Raw genomic sequence first — 23,236 nt, forward strand, 5'->3', positions numbered from 1 at the left:
TTTTCTTTGTGTAAAATCTTACATTCGAAATAAAGATCTAATTTATTTTGTCAAACCACGTTTTTTTTTTCGCGGAACTTCGGTTTCCAAGCAGTTTCGAAATGAATAATAAAAAAAAATTTAGATTGTATTGTGGATAAGTAACAATCTTTTAAAGCAGAACAACTCAGAATTTTAATTTGCTCTCCTAATATCCTCTTTTCTTCGAAATTTTCCCCTTTTTGAGTGGTTCAACATAATTGAAAAGGTTTTTCTTTAAAAATATTTCAACTAGTTAGGATTCCTTTCTGTCGCTTAGACATCATTGTAAATATACACACATTAGCACATTAATACACAAATATTATTGTATATCCGTAATTATATACATACATATATGTATGTGCGTACGAAAATAAGAACGATATTATCCATAAGTATATACGAAAGTATGTATGTAAGCATGTATAAAATAAAATGATGATTGTTTAAAAAAGAAAAAAGAACCATGAACCGCTTGGTCGCGCAAAATATCAAAAGCTCATATTTCGGTTTTTTTTTTTTTTTTTTTTAATTTCAAATGTATAAATTAAAAATAATAATAAAAAAAAAAAAAAAAGAAATGCTAAAAAAAAAATTCTGTATCTTTTTTCTTTGTTTTTTCATCGCTTTCTTCCATCTAGCTGACTAACTAACTAAGTTAAGTATACACATAAAATTATTATTACATATAGTTATAGAATACAAATAAACTCAAATATAATATACATACCCACTTTTTTAAATATGTATGTATGTATATACAACATACAATGAGTAATATGAAAAGTTCATTAGAAATGCGTGAATCGGGCGGCAAAAAATTATAAAGTATGCGTAATTCCGAATGTTTTCAGAAGAAAAATTTTTATAAGATCAGTTTGAAAATTAGAAATGGCTATGATAATATTAATAGGATAAACGCTTGATATTTTAATTTTGAATTCTTTGTATTCTATAAAACAAGTACCTATTGGTAATGATATGGTAACAGTAGTTGATGTTGATTAAATAATTTTAACAGTACAGTGGTATTATATATAGTGATCTCTATTAGTGGTGAATAAAATAAAAATGCGAATGCGTTCAGTTTTTGTTTACCGCTTTGAATAAATATGTATGTATGTATAGTATGCATGTCAAATGCGTTATTATTTTAATATTTTGCATATAAATTTGTGTAAGTGTGTGTGTATCATTTTAGAAAATATTTTTAAATAGAATTTCTCTCATGAATTTTCTAGATTTCCCTTTTTCAATATCTCTTATAGCTAATTCTTTAATTAGTTTTAATAATTATTCTTTAACCCCCGTGGGCCCAAAACCGCACTGTCACCTCCTAGTGGTGGGCCCCGGTAATGGCGGAGGATAAAGGGGTGATTGAAACGATCAAAGTTACGTTCGTGTCGTGGTCATGTCTCGCGGCGAGCCTCTTGCTTTGTGAGTTTCAGCCCTATATCTATACGTCAGCTGACGACAGGCGTCCCAAGTCAAGGTGGAACAGCATATGCCGATGACTGCGTGGCTAAGGGGGAGCTTAGTCGTTAGTATGCGGACTCTGGATACCAGGCGCCCTCCAGTTTAAATGAGCCTTCCCATGGTATGCCGGGCTCTGCCATGGGTGACTTTACTTTCCCGCGCTACTCGTGGGACAGAAATGGAAAACAACAACAACAACAACAAGACAAATAACAACAGTGACAACAACAACAACGACACTAAGGACAACATACAACCACTTAGTGCTCAAGGGTCTTCGGAACCAGAGCTTCTCTCAACTGACGCAGAGGAGGAACTCCTTCTCACGCCAGTGGAGGAAAAGGCGTCGCCTCCGATGGAGACGGATAATCAGGATCCTCTTGGACCTATTATCCAAAAAACTGAGGAGGACCTGAAAAGGTTGGACATCAGGGGAAAAAAAACAATATTTCTCTGGTGCATCCAAGCGGCGTATCGCGGCTTATATCAGGGATGGCATGTCCCCAGAGGAAGCTCGCAGATACGAGAAGGAAAGGCTGGAAAAGCTGAAGGCCTGCGGATCGGTTGTTGTGGCCGACCATCCCCAAAAGAGGGAAAGGTCGGAAAGCAACACCCCTGATGCAGGGCCCTCAAAGAAGAGGTCGATGAAGGGCAATGTTGAGGGAAAGGTCCCTGGGAACATTCCTCAACAAAACCCGAAAATGACTTCTTATCGGGATGCAGTAGCACAGGTCAAGGTGGCCATCACTCATAGACTGCATCCAGAGGAAAGGCTATCCGAAGTCCAGATGGGGAAAATCAAAGTAGCCATCATGGATGAAATGGATAGGGTTGTGGACTCTCATCCACAATTCACTGCAGCGTTGCAAAGGGACGGATGGATATCCGTAACATGCAACAATCAAGACACCAGGGAGTGGATAACCAGTGTCTGCAGGAAGATAAAGCCTTGGGACGGTTGCGATGTCGTGGTACTGGATGGCGACAGCATGCCCAAACAGCATGTCTGCGTCACCTACGTACCAAAGGACGAGACAACCGTCAGTCTCTCCAGGGACAAATTTCTAAGTAGGATAGGGAAGCAAAATCCCAGCCTCAAGATAAGTTCCTGGAGGGTGCTGAGGATGGATAAGGAAAAGGACGGGGGCTGCTCCATCACCTTTTCCGTGGATGATTCCGGATTGGAAGATCTACGGAAAGCGGAGTTCCGACTTTTCCTGAATTTCTTCCGTGTTACCGTTCGGGTTAAAGGAAGAAAATCCTCTCAAGGTGCTGGCGGCAGGGCAGGACAAAATAAAAAACCAGTGCCCACCGCGACAACGACAACGACGAGCACTTCAGACCAACCAAAAGAGCCAAAACTCATTGGAAAGTCTGAAGTCGCTCCGAAAATGGCGGCAAGGGAAACGGAAGGACCATCGACCAGCACGCCAAATACAAGCGTCCCGGGGGAACCAAAAGGGCTCAAGCCCATTGGGAAGCCCGGAAATGCTTCGGTATTTGCTGTTAGAGGGGCTAGCGTGGCACCTGGGGCGGCAAAAGAGGCTGTGGCAGGGCAGGCGCCCACCAAGATGTGTAAAAAGGCGAAAATGGGAGGTAAGGCTCATGTAAAGCCTTTGTCTAAAGGGCCAAAGCCCATAGACAAGAGCCGGAGGAAATAATATGGCTGTGAGGTGCATCCAAATAAATCTACAGCATGCTAGGGCATCTACTGATGTTCTGGCTCATAGATTTATGAAGGATCACCTCGATATCGCCCTTATCCAAGAGCCTTACATAGTGAAGGATCAGGTTAAGGGCCTAACAGGTGAGCTATTGAATGATAATACAACTGGGGGCAGGCCTAGGGCTTGCATCTTGTTTAGTAAAAAGCTAACGTATTTTCCCATTCCAGATTACTGTTCTAAGGATCAGGTAGCTGCGTTGGTGAAGGTGAAGTCCTGCGGGGGCTGGACAGAGTTCATTGTGTGCTCATCCTACCTCCCGGGGGACTGTGCCCACCCGGACGAGCAACTGAAGGATCTAGTGGACTTTTGTGGAAGGAGGAACTTCCAACTTATAATAGGAAGTGATGCCAATGCCCACCACACCGTCTGGGGAAGCAGCAATATAAACAAAAGAGGTGAGTGCCTACTTGAATTTATATATAGCAATAAATTAATGATTATGAATGAAGGCAATAGGCCGACATTCATAAATGCAATTAGGGAAGAGGTCCTTGACATCACCCTTTGCACTGAATTTATCGGCAGTAGGGTTGGTGGATGGCATGTCTCAAATGAGACATCCATGTCCGATCATAGGCAGATTAGGTTTGATATCATGGTCTCCGGGGGCCTGGCAGAAGAAATATATCGGGTGCCCCAATCCACAGATTGGAGTCAATTCGAAACGCTCCTCATGGATGGGATTAGATCCGTTCCTGCTTCTGTCAGAACGGTGATGGATATCGAACTGGCCAGCGAGGCCCTGACGGCGGCTATTACTAATGCCTATCACGGGAGCTGCCGTGCTAAGCCGAGGCGGAGCAATAGGAAGTGCCCGTGGTGGAATGAGGAGCTTTCAAGGCTTAGACTAAAGACCAGGAAGCTATTCAATAGGGCCAAAGCGTCAGGTTCGTGGGAAGAGTATAAGGACTCACTCACAAAATACAATAAAGAAATTAGGAAAGCGAAGAGAATCTCGTGGAGGGCGTTCTGCAAGGGCATTGATGAACTCCCCAGCAGTGCGCGTCTTCACAGGGTGCTTTCCAAAAAGTATGCTAGTAGGTTGGGCCTAATGGAACGTCCTGATGGCTCCATGACTGAGAACGGAAGGCAGACGTTGGAGCTTATGGCGTCAACGCACTTTCCTGACTCGGAGATTCTTCGGAATCACTCAAATGCAGTCATCGAACCGGGGGCACCCTGGCCCAGGAGGGATGACTGGCAACGGTCCCGTCTAGTCTTCACGATGGGCAGGATTAGATGGGCTGTTTTCTCTTTCAGGCCCTTCAAATCTCCAGGTGATGACGGGATATATCCTGCATTTTTGCAGAGGGGTTTCCAACATATCGCTAGAGCACTGTTGGGAATTTTTCGCGCCAGCTATGCGTGGGGTTACATCCCTCAGGCATGGAGGGTGGCTAAAGTGACGTATATTCCGAAGGTGGGTAAGCGACCAAGCAACCACCCAAGGTCTTTCCGTCCAATCAGCCTTACTTCTTTTCTATTGAAAGCAATGGAAAAAGTGATTGATAGATTTATACGGGACGGTGCACTGGGAAGCAATCCCTTGCATGAATCTCAATACGCCTATCAGTCGGGAAGGTCTACTGTACTCGCTCTGCAGAGTCTGGTGGGGGTCCTTGAAAACTCACTGGAAGTGCGGGAGGTAGCAGTTGGCTGCTTCCTTGATATAGAGGGAGCTTTTGACAACACCCCATATCATGTCATCTGTGAGTCGTTGCACAAACGAGGGATTGATGCGACGACTAGCAGATGGGTCAATCGGATGCTACAGGATAGGATTATTAAGTCCACCATAGCTGACGATATACTCTTCATCTCCGCTGCAAAAGGATGTCCGCAGGGCGGGGTTCTTTCGCCCCTCCTGTGGTCCATTGTAGTGGATGATCTAATAGCTGCTCTCAGGGGCTCCGGGGCGCGTGTCTGGGGATACGCTGACGATGTGGCCTTCGTCGTGCGGGGAAAATTTGAGAGCACTATTTCTGATCTTCTACAGCAAAATTTACGTGTTGTGGAAAGGTGGTGCAAAGGCGTTGAGTTAAATATAAATCCAAGCAAGAGCACTTTGGTCGCCTTCACCAGACGCAGAAGCAGGGACAGATTAACGAGCCCAATTCTGTTTGGTGAACGTATTAGTTACTCGAGGGAGGTGAAGTATCTGGGGGTAACCCTGGATGATCGTCTCTCTTGGAATACCCATATCGATAGAGTTATCGGGAGAGCTACGGCGGCCTTGTGGACGTGTAGGAGCTTCATCGGGGGGACCTGGGGAATTGGTCCCAGGGTAGCACTGTGGCTATATACGGCCCTTGCTAGGCCCATCGTCACCTATGCGTCGATTGTATGGTGCCGTAAAGCTCAGCAGGCGGGTGTGCGGGCCAAGCTGGAAAAGCTACAGAGGCTGGCCTGCCTGGGAGTGACCGGGGCGATGCGGACGGCTCCCACCGCTGCATTGGAGGTGATGATCGGATTGCCGCCACTGCACCTCCATATATTGAAGGAAGCTCGGCTGGTGACTTACCGACTTCTCTCTGGCGAGGACGGGGCAGGGCTAAAGTTGGCCCACAGAACTCACAGAGACTTCATTGAGGGCGATCCGATTCTAAGGATAACCATGTCAGATACCTGTCTGCCGCGGTACAACTTCGACCACAAGTACGGGGTTCTGTTTCCTGATCGATGGACGTGGGATCGGGGTGGTCCGGTACTTAGGTCGGGTTCGAGCGTGTGGTATGCGGACGGATCCAAAACGGAGTCGGGTGTGGGCTCGGGCGTATACGGTGTCCGCCCGGACACGCGTGTATATGCAACCCTTGACCCGTATTGCACAGTGTTCCAGGCCGAAATACATGCAATAGAGATCTGTCTGAGAATCAATTTGGAAAGGGGGTATAGAAACCGCACCATCTATGTGTTCTCAGACAGCAGGGCTGCACTGCTGGCGCTCCGTTCAGCTCAGGTTACATCCAAGCTGGTCTGGAGCTGCCTTGCTGCACTTATGGAATTGGCATCGGAAAACAGAGTGATGCTCATTTGGGTGCCGGGCCATAGTGGCCATGCGGGCAACGAAGTTGCCGATGAGTTGGCGCGGAGGGGATCTGGGGCTGCCTTTGTGCAGCCGCTGCCTTTCTGTGGTCTGCCTTCTTCCGCCGTGGGGGCCAGGCTTGCCTGCCTACTCGCGGCGGAATGCAGTCGTCACTGGCGGGACACGAAAGGGTGCCGTCATGCGAAGGTGTTTGTTCCGGCGTGCTCCGGCGGATTCGCTGCGGAGTTGCTGGGGATGAGCAGGAGCCGGGTTCGCACTATTGCGAATTTCTTCACGGGGCACTGCCCGGTGAAATACCACCTGCACAGGCTGGGGAAGTCGGGCTCCCCCCTGTGCAGATTTTGTGGGGGTGGCGATGAGACCGCCGTGCACATTCTCTGCGACTGTCCGGCACTGGCTGTTCGGCGCCGCAATTGTCTTGGACATGGGTCCCTAAGTGTTCGGGAACTATTGTCCGACTCCCTTAGGGATATCTCCGGCTTTGTGATTGGGACGGGGATATTATAGACGGGAGAGTGGGGTGGCTACAATAAGTCAAAAATGGCTGCGGTGGCTTGGGGGATGCTCCTGTCCCCACTCAGTTCCCTTAGGATCTACAATCTACAATCTAACCCCCGTGAAATTTAAACATTATCTACAATATATGTATAAGAAGTTTGTATGCATATTATATCGCACCTCTAGTATAATATTACTATATATCAAAAAATAAGATTTTTTAATCAAAAATGTTACTGACATTTTGTATGAAATTAGAAGATTTTTTTATACTTTGAAAATGATGTTAAATTTGTCCCTAAAAACTTTCTTAAAACTGTATTGAAAAGCATTTTTATAAAATGTTGAACCGGTTAATGTCGTAAATTTACGAAAATATTTACAAAACATTAATCCTATGAAAATGAATCAAAAAATTCAGTAATATTAACGAACTATAAAATCTTAAAATTTATTACAATAATAGATTAAAATTGCAGTGACTAGTAAAATTTTAAATATGTAAAACTAATTTTTAAAGTAAAACAAGTCAAAATGATATTTATCGTAAAATTTTTGAAAAATGTGTTATTGCAAAAGAAGCAATTTCTTTGAATGAAATAGTTAGTATTCAAGGCAATAATTATTGTTAGTATTTGATAATAATTCAAATGACAGTAATTCACTTTAGCGGTAATGCGATTCGTAAAATAACAATCAATATTCCATCAAGAAAACAAATTTAGAAGTTGTTCACCACCATATTGTTCACTTTATGAAATGTGTAATTGTAATAAATACCGATATATTGTCACACAAAATTAATCACACTTTCGTAAAACAAAGTACATGAAACGAAACTGTTTTATTTATGTTATATGACTACAAATATCGTATTCATAAGGTAACTAATGCTGTGACAATGTTGTTCCAGAGGTGCAATATATTTGCATAAACGAATAGATTTTCTTCTTTCATAAGTACGTAAACTACATAAGGTCTCGGGCTTAATGTTTCTTTTTTTTTTTGCTTTAATATTTTTTTTTTTGTAAATTATAATTCTTATAATTACTCAGATTGTATTAATGGTTATTTTACATATTTTACTATTTTTTTCATGTTCTTTTATGTTGAAGGTCGATAATTCTAATTTTTTTTTTTACTTGTGTTCCATTCTTTTTTCAAAATTTTCGGCAAAATTCTTTGCTGGTTCGTTGATTTTATTCTAAATATACCAAAAAACAAAGTGATTGCTTTATAATTTTTTTTTGTCATGGTACAGTAATTAAGTTAGTATATATGTATGTATATAAGCAAATGTAAGCAAATATGTATATATCGTAATATCGTAAGTCGTAACGCGACTATAATTTAATTTGTTTTTGTATTATTATGGCTATTGTTTGGTTTGTTTGTAAATTGATTATGTTTTTGTACATACATACATTTATATTTATTTGTATGTTTATTATATTCACAATATTATAAACAGTGTTGCCACTTTGATGCACTTACATATATCAAAATGGATACATTTTTCTTAAATTTTTGAAAGAACCAAAAAATTTTATAGAAAATTTTATAGAAAATGGATCCGTGTTTTTTAAATAACCAGAGTGCTAACGAATAATAAGCATGAAAATGTTATATGCAAAAATGTCATTGTCATATTACGAGTATATTCATATTACATTGCTATTTTTTAAGTATCAATTTTGACACTTGATATAATTTAAAAAATTTCTGTTGGTTGACGACATTATTTTAATTTTATAAATGACAACTTACAAATTATTGGTTCTTTCGTGAAATAAGCAAACATAATATGTATATACGATACATTACACAATTTCAAAAGAAATTATTTTATAAAGCAGAAATTAAATGCTTTTTGAAAAATTTTAAACTTTCAATTTTTGATTGATTTATGTAAAATATTTGAATAAAGACTATATTTGTAGATTTGTATAACGGGGGCAACAGTGCACCGCGACCACGTATAAGGATTTATTGTGCGCCTGAATAAAGACTAAGTAAGATTTGATAGATTTTTTGTCAAAAACTACATACAATTTTTTTTTCCAACCAAGTGTGAACACTGATTATGCCATTGCTTTAATACATTTCTGTGTGAGTATGTATATTAAATTTTGACGTTTTTTTTTATATAAGCATTTTATATAAAATAATAATTATTATATTAAAATACATACATACATACATTTATACATAGTTATATTTTCGCTGAGTCACAGTTTTACATCTTACTTTTTAGATGGATTTGAGGTTTTTTTTTTTTTGTAGAAAAAAATTGAAATAGCGCGGTTTGAAATTATTAGATAAACATGCTAATAATAACAATAATAATAATAATAATAATTGAAAGAGAAGAAAACAAAAATAATAATAATAATAAAATTATAAAGATTGTTTTGAAAATCGTTTTTATCTGTTCGGTTTTTAGGTTGTTTTGAAGTTTTTTTTTTACGATATTATTTTTTTTGTGTTATTTTCTTACTGAATTTCAGTAAAATTAAAAATATAAAATGTTAGAGATGGAAAGATGAATGGAATGAGAAAGAGAGAGAGAGAGAGGGAAAGGAAGAGACGGGATCTGTGTACAACAGATTGAGTTAATTGAATTTGAACATAAGCACTTTTTGGTAATTAATTTTGTAATTTTTAATGTAATTTTATATGTTTATTAATTTTATTTGATGTTTTCTTATTATTTTTATTATTTTTGTTTTTTTTTCTTGTATTTGGTTTGATTTTCTTTTTCTAATTTTTTTTTTTTAAGGAGGTTAAAGTATTTTAAAAAAAAAAGTTTATTTTTTTTTTCTTTATTGATCTTTCATCTCTATCTAACTTTTATATTTTCTGATCTTTTCTTTATTACTATTTTTATTATTTTATCTCCAATTATAGAAGATTTTTTTTAACATAATTGTACAATTTAAACTAATAATTTTTATTATTTTTTTTTCTTCTTAAAAAATAAGAAATTCAATTAATTAAGGCGGGTAATAAAATAATTAAAAATAAGCAAAAATAATACAAAAAAAAAGTTTTAATTATTCTGTGTGGTTGGTTCGTTTATATTAAAATATATTTTTTGTACACAAACAAGTATGTACATACATGTATGTATTGAGAATTTGAAATGTTGTAACCAACAGAGTTGTCATATTTGACATTCGACAACTATAATGGTTTTTGTATTATAGAAATACCAAAGAAAATAATAACAACGATGGTGGCGACAACATTAAAATAAATAATGATTACAAGATAAAATCATAATATATAGAGGAATGGTAATCAAAATATAATGATGGTAAAAATATTGACGTTTTTAACCACACTGGAAAAATTAATACAAAATTTGATTTTAAAAATTTTTTTTTCCCTGATTTTAATCAAATCTTTATTATGCCATTTAATACATGAACATTGTTTCTATTCATTTAATAATTTTATAATGTTAAAATGATGTTTTAAAATACATTACACTTAATGACGAAAGTATACGTACACTTGAAGAAATTTTATAAATTATTTTTATAGGAAATTATATTGGGTTTTTCTAACAAATTTATGCTTTTATAGCAAAAATACATAGAATTTGGCAAACACTCAATTAAGTAATTGAATAAATCAATATGGTTGGAATAACAAAGCAAATGATTTGCAATGTGCTAGCAAAAAAATTGCTTATCTACAATTGAGGCTTGAATTTAGATTTTATTTGAATATTTTTTGGTGTATAATATGAAAGTGTACAGGCTTATAAAATAAGTTTATTTATTGACAAGATCTAAGTGTACTTAGACTTTTGCCTTTGAGTGTACATATGTATCTACAAGTTTACACAGAAAAAACATATTATGTACATTATGCAATGCATTTATAATTAAGAAAATAAACGAGGTAAATATTGTGTTAGCACACCCATTCATAATTTCTGCATTATTTCTGTTTTTCTTTTATATTAAAACATAATAATAATAATAATAATTATAATTATTATTGAATTTTGATTAAATTTAATTGATATTATTTTGTACATTATATGTACATATACCTATATATATATGAATATGTATGAAATTTATAAAATTTTTAAATGAAAAGAAAATTGAAAAATAAATTTTAAGGTGATAATTTAAAAATTAATAGAAAAAAAAAATAATCTCTAATAAGTATTATGTTTTCGAGTATACAGGGTGCTTCAAAAATAAATTCAAATATAAAACTGAAAAATACTTCAAGGGTTCAAATCGAATTTTGAGCGTTGAAAGAATCGGATTAACAATGTAAAAATCGGGATCTGATCTAATTTGGATTTAAATTTAAAAAAAATAACAAGAGTCGGAGTTTGATTACCCTGTTAAAAAAATTATTTACAGTTTTGGGGGAAAAAGGAAAATTACAATATCTCGTTTAAGCATTACGAATTTTAATTTTTATACTGTAAAGGATTGAATTGCTTTGAAATTAATATTTATACACGTATAACATTAAAACAACACGCAATTACATGAACTTAACATTACATTTTACATATGACTTATTAAAAAATGTAGATAGTTAATCTGTCAACACACCCTGTATATGCACGAATAATATTATCACATATCTATTATGAATTTTACATTTATTTTTTTGCAAGCCATTGTATTTGTAGGAAACAATTTTTTTAGGTGGTTTTTTTTTTGGCTTTCATTATCAATTAATTTTATAATTTTAATTATAAATAAAAAATTAGAGAAAAACAAAATTATATTTATTTATTTTTTTCATATTCAAGGAGGTTCAATTTTTTAATGATATGTGATTATTCATTTTTATATTAGTTAAATGTTATGTATGTATGCATGATTGTGCATTATAAGAAATGTTTAATATATTAAAAATTAACAATAAAAATTATTAAATTTTTATCTCCAATTGAAATCTTTTAATAGATTTTAGGATTTTAAAAATTATGTTTAATACAATAAAAATTTAAAAATTGCGTGTGGTGAACATTTCCCAAGTTTATTATAGGCACTACCTCTATTAAAGGATTGGTATACAACAATAAGGTAAATATGCAGAAAAAAAGGGTTAGGTAAAAAGATAAGAAATAAAATTAAATTTTTTTTTATAAATGTTTTTTAATTTTCAATTGCAAATTTATTGTCATTGTCACTACAAATAATAATTTTATTAATAAAAATTAATTAATGGAGGTTTCTCAATTAATCCAGTGCGAACGTATTAATATTTATACCAGTGCGAACGTATGTTCGAAGGATATACTAAATTTGCCTTACCGTTTGTAAGGTTAAAAAATAATGGTCTGAAGTATAGACTCAAGTGTATGGTTTTGATCAGCGTCCGTTTGTCCGTCCATTTGTTCCAAGGATAACTCAAAACCTAATTGAGGTTAGTTCACCTAATTTTCACAAATGATTTGTTATAGTAAATTCCAGAACCCTATTTAAATTGAATATGATCGAGGTATTGGTTTGGATACCTACTATACAACTTCAAAATTTATTTGGTTACATCTCGCAAACTATTAAAGCTGGGGTATTAAAATTTAACACAAATGAATATGTTAATAGGGCCAATATGTTTGCTAAAATTCGTTGAAATTGCTTGGCTCCTTCTGATAACTGCCATACAAATATACAACTGCCATATAACTATTGGAGTTATAATATAGAAATTTCGTGAAAACAAGTGCATTATTAGTGCTGTTGTAAGGGGTAAAAATCGTTGAAATTTCTTAATTCCTTGTGGTAGCTGCTATACAACTACACTAGTAGTTTGGCCACAACTTAGAAAATATTGTAAACACAGTACTGAAATATTGCATAAATTAACATGGTATATGGCAATTAAAAGCCATAGTCTGTCCCATAGTCAGCTATGGCACATTTACTCGCACATAGGATAACAAATGCGTACGAGTATCACAGAGTTGACACGGTCAGCTCTATTTTTTCTCGTTTTTAATTATTATTTATTTAAAAATTAAAAAATAATACCTCTAAGTACATTTTCCCGTAATAAGTACATTTTATATCCAAAGTTAAGAAGTAAAAAATTGAAAATATCCAAAATGGTTTAAGTTACATACCTGAAATTAAAAAAAAAAATTTATTAATCTTTAATATAAATTCATAAATTTCAAATAAAATAGTAAGTCAACACATATGTAAAATGTTAAAATAGAAATTTTAAGTCGAATTTTCATGGACAATAATCCTGTCCAGCTAATACATACAGGGTGATTCAGAAAGGTATACAACAACATATACCATTGGTTAGAGGGTCGAAAATGGGTAAAACTTTTTTTTCGGAGTTTTTGATTATAACTCCCGTTCCGAAAAAGATAGGGGCTTCAAACAAACAGTTTCCGAAAGGCCTAGTGAAGGGCTCAAAATAAACAGCTTGCCTGATTATGTATTTTGTGTACTTTTGAATTACCAATCGTTCGAACTTTAGAAAAAATCAAATTTTTCCCCTTTTTTATTTTTTCAGTTTTTTTCTAACCAGGTAAATTCGTTCAAAAATTTTTTGAAACTTTCAATTTTTTTTTTTACAGAATTTTGGAATAAAGTTTAACGTTAACTTATTTGAATATTTCATTATTTAAATACAAATATAATACACAGTTGAATCTCTGTCTAATAAATACTATACATTCTAATGAATGCTTATGACTGTATCCCTTGAACATGTATAGAGAATTTCCTTATTATAAACAAAAATTCATTGAATTTAATATCCACTAGTAAAAAGTTCCCTTGTGCTTGAAATTCAAATGTCTAATTATACGCATGAAAATTATTCAAAAAATTGAGTTATTAATCAGGCCTGCTTTCGATTAGAACCATAGGACATTGCTTCTACGATTATTGCACAAATGACAATTTATAATAAATTAATTCATTGAATAGATTTTTTATCAATACACCACAGTCTTAAAATTACTCTAATTCAACAAATGAATATCATTTACATTATGTACATGTGTATGTATAAAATTCCAATTATTTTTTAATTTGAAAAATATTAAAAAAAAAAAAAAAACCTATATGTGCATACACAAAGCGGCACGTGATTTCAATTTTAATATTTTTTTTTTTTTGTTTGGAAATAACCATGAAGGAGGAAAGTTTTCCGGTTTTTTGTTTTTGTCCTTCTGTGTACCAATTAAGATTTAAAATATAAAATACTTGCTTTTTTTTTAATTAATTATTTTTTTTTTCATTTTTTAATTGAATTTATGTTTTATATTCTTCCCAAAAATTTAATTATGATTATACAGTCGAAACACTTTAATTGGACACGTGCATATAAGTAAGCAAAACTGTTGTTTTTTTGTTGTGCATAGCAAATTTTACCCATATGCAATTTTTCTAATTCTTTATACTATTTGTATTGCTTAAACTGGAACTCATTTAATAATACAAAACTTTTATGAGCACAAAAATATTCGGCATTGTTTCATATACATAAAGGGTTTTTACATATGAACGTAAATAAATTTTTTCTCCGCTTATAAGCATCAAGGATTTTCGGTTATAAACGCAATTCTGGCAATTACCAGATAAAAAAGAAATTTAATCTAGCGTAAGATTCAGAAAATAATGTAAATTAATATTCAATATTATAACACATCCCTAGTCTAAAGTTGACATAAAAATTAAATTTTTCAAAATAGAGAATGTTCAATTGCAATTAGACTCTATTGCATCTCACATACATTTGTGCTAAAATTTTAATAAAAAGTGTAAATATAATCGCGTTGGACTGTATACTCTATACTGTATTAACTTATTATTGAATAAATAAAATATTTAATAATTTTGCTTTTCTAGAAAAAAATTTTTAAAAAAGTTTAAGTACTTTGTGTTTTTTTTTATAAATTAATTTTCAAATAACAATTTTTTTTGGATTTGCGAATTACACATACATAATGACGTACATTCATAAATGTGTGTATGTAATCAATTTACTATTTTGGTATATGTACACATTAACATTACTATTGTATGTATGAGATGGTATTCATGAATATATTAACTTAAGCAAATAGTGTATGATTTGAATGTATAAAATATAGGCAAAATATTTTTCCCCCCATTTAATTTTTTAAGTGCGATTTATTAAAAAAAAAAAAAAAACAAAGCAAAAAAGGGAGAACAAAATTCCCCTCACTCCCGTTATATTCCTTATTTTTTCCTCTTTACATTTTCTTTATGTTTTTTTTCTTGTTAATCTTTTAGGAAATTATTTCGCCACGTGTTACACACTCTATCTGTTCCTCTAAACATTATAAAATATTTTTTTTTATATCTAACCAAGCACATTCAAAATGTGTATATACTTACATAACAGACAAACATTATTATGCATGAATATTGAAATGAAAGAGTAATGCTTAAGAATATTGAAAATATAAATTTTACATTTGCACAAACTATAACAAGAATTGGTGGATACATACCTACACACAGCCATACTTGTAACATTTAAGTTATATTAATAAAAATATTTGCAAGCAACAATAATAGTAATAATAATAACAGTTATGCATACACATATCATGTGCGTACATATTTGTATAGTTATGCATAGGTATAACATGTATGATTCCATAAAGCATAAATGTAAGAAAACGAAAGGAACAAGAAATAAAATAACAAAAACAACAACAAAAATGTGCTTTTGAAGTTTTTCTTTTTTGATATTTTCATTGAAGAAAATGATTTTCGGAAATCCGATGTAATTTCTTAAATCACAGAGAGAAAAAAAAGTTGAATGAAAAAATAAGAGAAAATTAAAATCAAAGTTGTTATAAAGAAAAAAATCTTAATATGAGTATAAACTATTTTTTAATGTCTTTCTACAATAAGATATTTTACTAGGAGGATACTAAAATTTATACATAGAAAATTTGAACCAAAACAATCACACATATTGAGTTGCAGCTTTTATTATAACAGAAACTGCCATCACGATATTTAATAAAATGTTCTTATAAAATTCTTGGTCCAAAGAACGTAAATGTGAAGGGTAAGATTTGTATGGCAAATTTATTTTCAGGATCTGAGAATAGTAAGATAAGGAATTGAATTAAAAAATAAGATAAATGGAATTTAAATTTTAAATGCACACAATTCTCTAACCAAAACACGCCCCAAGTCCGGTTTTCTTGTGCATGACAAAGTGACACTGAAAAGGTTACTAATACACTGCATATATGTATGTATATGAAACAGAGTTAAGTTCGAATCTGAGTTCAATAAGCAAATAATATAATTCATAGTAAATTAAAACAGTTTTCAAATGTATTATAAACTGAATTAAAAAATTTTAATATTAATTTCAATTATTTGTGAAAATTGTTTGTACATATAACACATTTTCATAGACTTATAGCCATTTTAGTAAAATATGCATGCAAATGATGTTTCGTATATCTGAGTCTGAGCACAAAAAAATATTCGAAGCAAAACGAAATTGATAAGTTTTACAGAAGGGTTAAAATGAATTTTTGTAATAAGCAAACTGTTTTCTACCCTAATAAAATATAAAAAATTTTCAATAATAATTTGAATTTTTCGAAATAAATTACCGTTCGTTTCAATGAATTTTCTCTATACGAGGGTCACTATTTATATTTCGGGTCTAGCAATAAAAAACAAACATTTATCATTGGAAATGGTTTTATTGTTTTTCAAAATATTCCCCTTGAAGATCAATACACTTTTGCATGCGCTGAAACCAATTTTCGTAGCACTTTTTCCACTCCGATTGAGACACCTCCAAAACATGGTTTTTGAACGCATCGACTGCTTCTTCAGGTGTTGAAAATCGTTGTCCACGCATTTTTATTTTGATGTGAGGGAATAAGAAGAAGTCATTGGGTGCTAAATCAGGACTGTACGGCGGATGACCCATCAATTCGACATTTTGAGTGCTCAAATAGTCCATTGTTTCAGCTGGTTTGTGAGAGCTTGCATTGTCATGATGAAGAATGATTCGCCGGCGCTTGTTTGTTTTCCTTATTTCTTCGAAAACTTTCGGCAAACAGATGGTGGTGTACCATTCAGAATTGACCGTCCTACGTTCCACTAAAGGTACTGTGGCCACATGACCGGTTATACCAAAAAAAAACGCGATCATTTGCTTCGATGTGCTTCTTCCACGAACAACTTTTGTTGGATTTGGCTCGTCTTGGAACACCCATACGGTCGATTGCTGTTTCGTTTCGGGCTCATATGCATAGATCCATGATTCATCAACTGTGACTATCTTATAAACGTCTTTTAACGCACCGCGATTGAATTTTTTCAACATTTCTTTGCTCCAATCGACACGAGCCTTCTTTTGTGCAATCGTCAAATTTTTTGGGATCCATCGACAACACACCTTTTTCACGGCAAGATGTTCATGCAATATCTTATGTACGCTGGTGGAACTAATGCCCAAGGATGCCTCAATCTCACAGTATGTCACATGCCGGTCCATCATTATCATTTCGCGCACAGCATCGATGGTTTCCGGCAAAACGACCGAAATTGGCCGACCTTCACGAAATTCATCCTGGAGCGAACGGCGTCCGAAACCAAACTCTTGGTACCAGCGATTTACAGTGGTTTTTGATGGTGCTTCATCACCAAAAGTCGAAACAAGTAGATCGAGACACTCTTGTCTCGATAATCCGCGCCGAAAATCGTAAAAAATCATCGCACGAAAATTTTCACGAGACAATTCCATTTTTTGACCGAGATGAATTTTTCAAGTCACTGTAAACAAAACAATTCGCGCTCGAATGACAAAACGTTCTGAGTGAAGTTGTCCTAAAAAATGTCAAACTTTCCAATGGAAGTGTCAGATTGCACCTGGCAGCACTAGTATTGCCAGGACCCGAAATATAAATAGTGACCCTCGTATTTTGATATTTTCTATATGAAAATGGGAAATATTGCCTTATTAATTTCAGTATTTTATATGAATCCTCATCTTCATGTAGTGAAATAAATTATAGGTTTTTTTTTAATTCAGTTACTTAAAGTTTGTGTAAAATAAGTGTTATACATGTGTTACGCCATGTGATTAATTACTTGCATTTGAACGAAATACAAAATATATTTTTATAAACTTAAATACTGTTCAATTAACACTTATATTAAAATTTAATTTTAAATATTATTTTTGAAAAATTTCAATTCTACTAACATAAAATTTTCCGCAATAGGTTGCTTAATAACTATTAATGGAAATTTCTTCATACAACTGCCGAAAATATATGAATGACGTAATTAAGAGAGCGAATTAAAGGCAAAAAAAAAAATTAAAAAATTTCTCTCCTCCCTTCAATTTTTTTCTGGATTCGAATCAGTGACATATTGCTCTCTACCAACTGAGGCGGACTCTCTACCAACTGAGTTACTATTACTCTTATAATATTACTAATTTATTGCTAATACAACGTGTATTATATAAGATTCTTATAAGAATAACTAATGGGAATTTCTTCTTACAACTGCAGAACAGATGATAACCTGCATAATGTTGATTTTCATAATAAATTGTTTTCCACATTTAATTTTTTTTCTTGATTTTTTCTTTTTAGATATTCATATAGGGATACTTTAAGAGAATGCGGTAATATTTTAAATAAAACTCACTAAACACTGCATTCTAATAAGATTGAACACTTACACTTATTTCTCTGAAATTTATGTAATAAGTTTTAAAGTCTATTCATTGATTGTCTCATCTGTTGGTGACGAGAATATAAAATTATTGATATTTCTTTCGCTTTCAAATTAAGAATTCCTTTCCTCTCTAAAAAATTTCAATTAATTCAAAATAAAATTTTAAATAACTTGCATTGTCTTTACTAAACGAAATTTCATTTCTTAAGAGATGGGAAACCAATTTCATTTAATTGAACCAATTAAATTATGCTTTTTTTTTAAGATTAAATTCAAAATTTTAAAATTTCTGACATACCTTAATCCAAGATTAATTAAATTGTATCAAAAAAAAAAAAAGAAAAAAATCATGTGATTACAAGACCACATAAGTGTTAAATATATACGGACGGCATGGATGCACACAATTCTTTTTCAAATCCTAATGAATTCATTTAATCCGATTTAATGTAATTTAAAATATTTTTTTTTCTCTTTAATTCCAATTCACCCTACTACCCTCTCATACAAAGTTAATAATATAAGATTAATATTAAATAATTTTAGGTTTAAATAAAACTTAAAAAATTTTTATAATATTGTTACCATATGCTTAAATATATTATATTACATATACACATATTAATTAATATGGCCGGTGTATTTGAAAATAAAATTTATTTTCTATCCAAAATCACAAATACCACACCGACTTATACTTAACTTTCAAGAGTAAAAAAAAGGAAAAATATGGTACGTTTTTTTTTTTTTATTTTTAACTAGATTTATAATAGTAGATAACTATAATTATCATTATTACTGAACCGTAAATTAACAAACATAACTCAAATTACAAAAGGAATTGAATGTGACCCTAACTAAATTAATAATGATAATCACTGTTTTGTAAAAAAAAAAAAAACAAGAAAGAAAAATTTTTCAAATATGAAAGCAATGTGCAGGCAAAGACACACACGTAAATAATATGCACACAAAATTAATTCTCTATGCATTTCACATAACTTATACAAACGCTACCCATACAAGTACGTATGTATGTATGTATGGTTATGCGTTTATAATAATATATTAAATTGTATAGCTATAGAATAATCCCTTAGAGTCCTATTATTTTTTATCCTTTCCCTAATTTTATTGTACACTCTGTTTTTTGTTGTTTTCTCGTTCTCTGCTCCTTCTTTTATTTCTTTTATATTAAATTTTGCCACCATCAATATCAACATCACAATCATTATGATCAATATCATTTCATCGTCATCATCATCATCATCATTATGTTATAGTGAGTGATGTAATTGCAATTCTTTCCTTTTATTTTTTTTTTCTCTGTTTCTCTTTATTGTACTTTCAACGAATTCCTAATTAAGGATATTTTTTTCTTGTTGTTGTTGTTATTATTTTCTTATTGTACTTATAAAATATCATCAACAGTTTTTCATAGATGGTATTTTATCTCTTTTGTAGAGTAAACAGGAATCGGCAACATTGAAAATAATACTTGCCTTGCTTTGCCATATATGTTCAAACACAATACGAACACACTCAAAAGAAAACTCAATTTTATTTTTAGACGTTAATACACATTTTATATATTTATGTATGTGTGTTCCTTACTTACACATAGATAAGTATATTGACAGTATATTGGAAATAAATATATAAAACAAGTCAACTAACCATCTGATGCGAATGTCCCAGGACAGTTCCGGATTATATTCAGTACTTCGCATTGATTTACTCTATTTAAGAATATTATCATAATAATTAAATTTTTGTATATTAAGAATTTTACAATGTTAACAAACGTTATACGAATAAATTATGAATAGTGGAATGGCATAAAATAAGAATCGTGGAGATAAAATTTCACAAGTCGACTTCAAAAATGTATTCCTCTTTGTCGCAGAAATCTAATAGACATTATTTTTACTGAGTAGTTTGGTTGTTAGTCTGGCGGTTTTCAGACTGTCCGTAATCTTCTGAACCTTCTAAACTTCGGTTAAACCGACTTTGATAAAATTTTATATGTATGTAAGTAAATGCGATAACTAGATTTTTTATTTTCAAACATATGTATACATATATCCCGCTTTTTCTCACAATTTAAATGGTCAACCTAACGTATACCAAATAATATAAAAGTAAACTGAAACATAACTAAGGGAAGAAATACTTAATTCGAGGGAAAAGATGAAAAGAATTGATGAAAACTTAAAAAAGATAAAATGGAAACAACAATATGAATATAACATCAGCAGCGGCAATAGCGGCAGCCAACAACAAAACGAATAACAGTAAAATAATCAACAATTTTTGCAAGTTTTACTGTTTTTGTTGTTTTCAGTTTTCCACAATTCATCACACAAAGAAGGGAACGATAACATTTTCACGTCGTTATTTGTTTAGTGTGTGTCTGTGAGTACTTTGTTTTTGCTTTTATTTTTCTGTTCGCCTTGAATCAGTATAATAACGGCGGCGTACACAACACAGCATAGAAATGATAATGACGTATCGAATTGAATTGAATTAAAATTTCAATTGAATATGAACGAATGATAAAAAATAAGAGCAGGACAAGAAAATAAAAATAAAGAAAACAGAAAAATAAAAATTGTTAAAGAAAAATAAATGATTTTACTCTAAATTCTAGGCCTCATTACTGTTTCTATAAATATGTATGTATGATAGCTGGTTGCCGCCACCGCCGTTCGATATTATTTTAATTTATAAAGAATTTTTTTTTTTTTTTGGAATAGAACGAATGTGTGAAAAATCATTATCCTTACCGGTTATAACATTTCAATTGAGACGGTATGCAATTGTACATACAATGTATGCAAGTTTGTACGTATGTACATACATAACGTATTTTATTTTTACGAATTTATAAAATGTAGAAACAGAAATGCAGGCATAGAATCAATCCATTTACATACAATATTCAATATTCGATTTTTTTCTGTTTTAATTTTTCTAATTTAGATTTTTAAGAGCCAAAATCTATTATTTTTAATTGGAAATATTGAATTTTAAAATTTATTTTAGTGAACATATTGGAGCTGGAATTTTGGAAGAAATTATAATATTCATGCTTCACACGTATTATAGGATTACCAATTCATTAGTAATACTAATGTTATAATGAAGAATTAAGAAAAGAAAGACTTGTATGGCTTTATAGTCTAGAGATTGGAACAATATTATTCTCACTTATAATGAAGATTACCTTCACAAGACTCATGATTAACCTTATAAAGAAGGTGCTTTATACTATAATTGGAATCCCTTGTTGAAAAATTTAATATTAAATTGAATTAAAAATTTTCAAAGTTTCTCGCCCAATTATGGCTTACAAATTGTTAAACCTTGATTCTAAAATTTTTTTCTAATTTATCAAAATTAAAATTAAGTTTCAAGACCAAATCGATTTTTAAGATGGTAATTGTACAAAAAAATTTCAGATCTTAAACTGTATAAGAGAACAGTGAGAAAATCATGAGTACAACTAATACCTGTAGTCTGTATTAGTGTAACTAATACATTTCTGGTCGAAATAATATGAACTTGTACTAATTTTTTTTTTCTCAAATATAGTTTTTTTGGGATTAAAACAAGTTGGCAACTTTCACGCTACAAAATTAAATTGCGATTATACTACCAATTATGTTTCTGCTATTACAAATTATTATACAAACTGAAATATATACATATATGTATATAAAATCCGGTAGTTTCCTTCATAATTTTGTACATGTGCAAGAACGTAGATAAGATAATGAAAGTAGAACAAAAATAATGCAAAAAAAAATAGGGTGAGAATATTAACAAAGTTAGAGGAGAGCGCGCATAAATTTTGTGAATGAAAAATATATAAAATTTAATTTTGTTACCAGAATGGTAGAAAAAATAGAATACAAGTCAAAAGATTTCGATCTGTTAAATTTTGCGATTGCGAACGAAAATTTTAACTTCTAATTGGCTTATACGTTAAAGTCAATGAGTATAAAATCAAATTGCAAAAGGGTAACTAATATCAATGTTTAATGTGCGTATGAACATGTGTTTGCTAAAACAAAAATTGATTTCAAATTAACCCCTTCCATTTAAAATATAAAAAATAATATGAGGACATACGAAATCGAGTTTATTATATGATTGTACAAATTAGATGCTGTCTTTACCAAAATTTATTTTAATGAGACTATACACTTATCTTTACCTATATTTACTATAAATACTCATATTACACGTTTTTCAAAAGTAAATTGTTTTCTATATTTTATAGAGTGTTCTGGAAATAAAATGATAACTAAGTTACACCACAGTATACGCACTATAAATTATTTATGTGAAGAGAAAAATTTGTTTTTTTTTTTTTAAATTTTCCATGTTTTTTCCATTATTATTAAAATACAGCGAAAACAAGCATTAATTAGACCTTAAATGAGATTTCAAATTCAACAGTAAAATAAATCTGAAATGTGAATAATTTAGAAATCAGGAGGTGATGTTCTCGTTTTCTAAAATGGAAATTTATTAAATGATCTTATATACAGTGCACATTACTTAATGCGAGACACCTTGTATTTAAAGAGTTTTATTGAAATTATTGTATAAAAATATGTAATGATTGTTTATGAAATAAAATATGAGCTGCGCTAATTAATACAAAAAGAAATAAAAGTAAAAAATTTCTTAAAATTAAGGTTATTAATGAACGTTACTTATTAATTGTATCTATTACAACGTTGTGCTGGGCAACA

The 23,236-nt window shown here is 32.1% G+C and overlaps 1 protein-coding gene across 2 annotated transcripts in view; it reads right to left on the minus strand.

Annotated features, from left to right (window-relative positions):
* Positions 1–23,236, minus strand: part of LOC129608763 (LIM/homeobox protein Lhx9) — a 173,315-nt gene that overhangs the window by 149,903 nt on the left and 176 nt on the right. The window contains exon 1 of one of the 2 annotated variants that reach the window (XM_055520461.1): positions 12,786–12,859. The exons of the other annotated variant lie outside the window; for it this stretch is intronic. The gene's annotated coding sequence lies outside the window, so the exon portion shown is untranslated. Of the gene's footprint in view, positions 1–12,785; positions 12,860–23,236 lie in introns of those variants that run through there. 2 annotated transcript variants of the gene reach the window in all.

The sequence above is a fragment of the Condylostylus longicornis genome, unplaced genomic scaffold (genome assembly GCF_029603195.1).
Source record: "Condylostylus longicornis isolate FDR11 unplaced genomic scaffold, ASM2960319v2 ptg000034l, whole genome shotgun sequence".
NCBI lineage: Eukaryota > Metazoa > Arthropoda > Insecta > Diptera > Dolichopodidae > Condylostylus > Condylostylus longicornis.